Source organism: Rhea americana, unplaced genomic scaffold (genome assembly GCF_003343005.1).
Source record: "Rhea americana isolate MKP2758 unplaced genomic scaffold, rheAme1 scaffold_3, whole genome shotgun sequence".
NCBI lineage: Eukaryota > Metazoa > Chordata > Aves > Rheiformes > Rheidae > Rhea > Rhea americana.
In genome coordinates, this window is record NW_028186423.1 from 13533383 (window position 1) to 13538046 (window position 4664).

The window sequence follows — 4664 nt, forward strand, 5'->3', positions numbered from 1 at the left end:
AAAACCGCTTTTGAAAGTGAGCGCCCTGATTGCTACAAAAAAGAAATCAGTCTTCTGCTTTTTATCCAAGCTACTCAATCTTGGCTGTGTTTTTAATTTTTGTATAGAGGCACAGATGAACAGCAGAGATGATGGGATAATCTTGACAGCAGCAGCCAGCAGTCTGATGTCTGGTACATCATTTAGAAGTGAGAATCGACAAACTGAGGTTTGAAAAGTTTTTTCCCCCTTTTTAGAGGATATTATATCTTTTGAATTACTGTATAAAGTTCTGGAATGGAGGAAGCCAGGAAATAACTTTTTTTCAAATAATAAATGCCCTTTTCTGAAYAGAAAATAATCTGGTTATTTTAGAAGGAAGGTGGTCATAGCTTCTGTATTCTGCATAGAGTACAAGCCCTAGATGTGTGTTATGTGTGCACCGAATCTACCTGCCAGATTGGGCTGCCTGGGAARATAGAGGAAGGCTTAATTTAAAGATTCCACTTATATATAAAGATGAGTTACATGCTGAGCTGCTCAACTTTACCAAAATGGTAACAATTCTGTGTGTACTTAGAAGTAGACTATCATGGAAATTCACTGGTACAGACCTAGGCATGTGGGACCATATTCCAAATGTCACTATGAATGTAGACCTGCTAGGTTGGTCAATAGGTGGGGGATCTGCAGGAGAGGTTCCAGAGACGTCAGGAAAGTGCCCAAGAAAAGATGTCTCACCACCCATCACACTGAGCAGATCTGCTAAAGCATCTAACAGGAAACACTGTGGAGGAAAAGTATGACTGTCTTGCTCTTTTGCCTGGGTTTAGGCATCTATCTCTAGGCTACACACTGAGGTCTCTGTCAGTCCTGAGGTGAGCCTGAAAGCCTCTTTGCTCTGAGGGATATCCAGATGCAGATCTGCAGTATTGTTTCTTCTATACTATCCTTTCTTAAAAAGAACRGTATTCAAAATGCACAATAGGCTGGTGGCTCATAGCACAAAACCTTGTGTTACGACTTCTTTGATTTGAAAGAGTGCAAACTTACATATCCCACATCCTGGAATCTTATCTCAGGAATTTCTAATGCAATTTAATAAGAAAAAATATAGAATTTAGACCCTTCCAGGACTAAGTAGCAACTTAAGGTTTTCAGGAAGGCAGTTTTGGTCTTAGGTGGCTAAATGATGCTCAGATCTTACATTATACATACACAGTTCACAATTCTGAGTCACATATCAGCGCTTGAGCTAGCTTTAAATGAATTACTGCAGGTAGCTCTTGCAGTGTGGCTGCATTAGCATGAAACTCTGGCAGGAATAATACACTCTGGAGGGATTTAGCTGTCTTGTCATGAACATCTGAGAGACAGTGATGGGGCTGGAAATATGAACTAAAACTCGTGGGAGAGCAGGCCAGGTGTAGGACATCTCAAATTACACTGGCCACCTGTGTTTAKGCAGCCGAAATCCACCGTTTGGGCTTTAGCATGGCTGATTATCTGATTAGTGTGCCTATGAACATCTATTCACTCCTGATATCTAGGGCAGCTCAAAGCACTGAGTTATACCACGTACACAAAAAACATGGACCTAGGTTTTGCCTCCTAGTCCTTGATCTTGTAAGATGTTTTCTCAACTTCTTAAGATGAATGGTTTTAAACCCCTGATTTTAATTGGATTATTCCTATGTCTAAAGTGATTCATGTTCTCAAGGTTTCCTAGAACAAAAAGTAGACCTCATCTGACTTGTTCTTCCTCTTTCAATTTTTCTTTTAAGTATCCTACATCGTGGTTGACACTAGAACCAGGAATCCAGACACTTTGACATCAAAAGCAATTGTAATTTGTATGTGGCAAGAAGGGTGGGGGGCAGAGTGGAAGGAAGAGGAGCACTTTGAAGATGTCGTGATAACTCCGGCATGTTTAGATTCAGTAAATAGGTGTGCCTTTTTCTGTATCCTGCTCATCTGCASATGAGGATGTTTGAAGAGAGGGAAAAATGAAATGTTACTTCCAGTAATGGGGAGGAGACTTAACAATGGTAAAATCATTATAAAAAACCAAACAATAGAGGGAACATTTGAATTTTTAGCTGAGGATTGACTGAAAAAAAGGAAGTGTGTGTATTTGAAATAGAGAGAAAATTTGCTGCATTTAGCTGTTTTCCAAAGCATTGATGTCTATAATTTATTTGTGTTTGTTTTTTATAAAAACTGTTACAATAAATATAAGGCTGGACCTGAATAACATTTTTCTCCATYAGCTGGTTTATTTGTCAGATATGTGTTTTAAGTTAACTGGAATTTTAATTTATATTTGAAAATTAGTTTTGGTTGCATTTTATTTTGCTAGTGTTTTCAGGATTTTATCCACAGAATAAGAAATGAAGAAGTGATGCCCCTTGAGGATCATGGAGGTTATCCCAYGATCCATATCATGTAGATGTGAATTCTTGTCACCCTTGCCTCAGAATATTTTGACTCCTAGCTCCCATCCGAATGGCCTAAAAGCTATGTTTATAATTACTTTCAYAACCTTTTCTTTTCCTAGGTGAAATAATATTTAAGTACTTAATGGAAAATGAAACAGTGTCAAGAAAAGGCATTGAKATTATCAAGATACTCCTAGTGGATGAAGACGGGTTTCAAGAACGAGTAGCTATAGATTTTTTAAGTGAGGCCTAAACCTTACCCTTTCATTTAAATTTCTTTGATTTAGGTATCCAACAGTGCTRAGGATATCTCAGGTATCAACATGGATTTAAAATTGTTTGTTCAAGCACTGCACATATATAGATGTATATAATCTTTTTTTTTTCTARGTGATAACTTCAAAAATGGTCACATTAGTTGGAGCCAAATCAACCTTTCCAATTTGGCTTTAAATATTGCAGATTTGAGCTTGGGCTGGAGGCATATATTCAAAAAAAATTTTTTTTCCTTTCCAGCTGTTTTTTACCATATTTATGCCATTGACTGCCCTATATCCAGCTAGTCAAATGATTTGTGAGTACTCCTTAACCCATTTCAGGCAAACTTACTTGGACTAGTTTATATAGTTTAAGCAGTTTACCTGGCTGATTTTGCCTGAAGTGGAATAGGGAACACTAGTATAAACTGCAATTTTTCATCTTGCTAAATCTTCAGCAGTGGCTTGCATGACAAGCTCTCACTCACATGGTCATGATCACCAAGCGACAGTTCCTGAAAGCACAAGAGGTCCATCCCAATGTACCTTAAATGGAGCAAGTGTGGCAGGAGGCCAGCTTGGCTCAAAAGGGAACTCCTGACCAAGCTCAAACATGAAAAGGAAGTGTCCTGTACCTGGGGAAGAATAGCCCCACGCAGCAGTGCAGGCTGGGGGTCAACCAAGCAGAAAGCATCTCTGCAAAAAGCACTTAAAGTCCTGGTGGACAAGTTCAATATGGGCCAGCAATGAACCCTGGCAGCAGTGAAGGCTAATCTCAGACTGGGCTCCATTAGTAAGAGCATAGSTGGTGGGCTTGGGAAAGTGATTCTTCCCTTTGGTGCCTGTGAGACCACATCTGGAGTGCTGGGTCTGATTTTGACAAACTGGAAAGAACCAAGCAGAAGGGGACAAACAGTCAGGGGCTGGAGAACATGGTGCACAAGGAAAGCCAGGGGGAGCTGGGTTTGTTCAGCCTGAAAAAAGAGAGGACCTGGCCAGGAGTGGGGCAAATTAATGTCTTTGGAGACCTAATAGAGAGTTACAGAGAAGATAGAGCCAAACTCCTGTCAGACAAGCACCAAGAAAAGACAAGGGGCAATGGCCACAAGTTGCAGCAAGGGAGATTCCAACTAGATTAAATGAAAAAAAAATCCCATCATGAAACTGATGAACTAGGTAATCTAGAATGTCCATAACTGCAGATATGCAGGTCAAGGCCAGAGCAGAGCACCCTGATCCAACTTTGAAGTTGGAAATATTTTGAGTGGAGGCTTGATTAGGTGATCTCTGAGGTGTCTTCCAACCTAAATTGCTCTAYGATTCAATATCACATTTTGGCTCTGCTACATGCAATGCTCCTACTTCAATCAATTTAGGGGAAAGCCCGTACGAAGGATCTATAGCTATATAGTAGATGGAAAGCAGAAGCTCTCCTCTAATGCTCACAAATCTCTCCCTGTTTTCCCARAGCTGAAAAATCTAGGAGGAAATATAAAACATGCAAAAATACATGACAATTTTAGTTAAAGCCAGATGGTAACAACGTGCATTAAAAAACAAATACATCTAATAACGAATTTATTTTTCTAAATAAAGTTGTGGCTTCTGATGTTATTTTAGCTGCATCACCACTGGATGTCTACCAGCCACTGAATAATCCCTTTAGCAATTTTATCAASTGCAGATCCAGTCCAACAGATTCAGAACAGGAATAAAAGCAAATGGAAATGCCTATACAAGAGATAYTTCTGTAGAGAAAGATATAACTCCTGCAAATATGCATAAACTAGATTCCTTGTCCCATCCMGTTCAAAACCATGATAACCTATGCACAAATAATAATACAAAAGAAGTGGATAATAATTCTCAACATGCAGAATTAGGTGAAGAAATCAGTTTAGCAAGGTTTGCTGAGTAGTGTACTTGGATGCTGTGGTAAACACTACTTTTAAAAAATCTGAAGGGAACAGATATAAAGGGGATCYGAGGA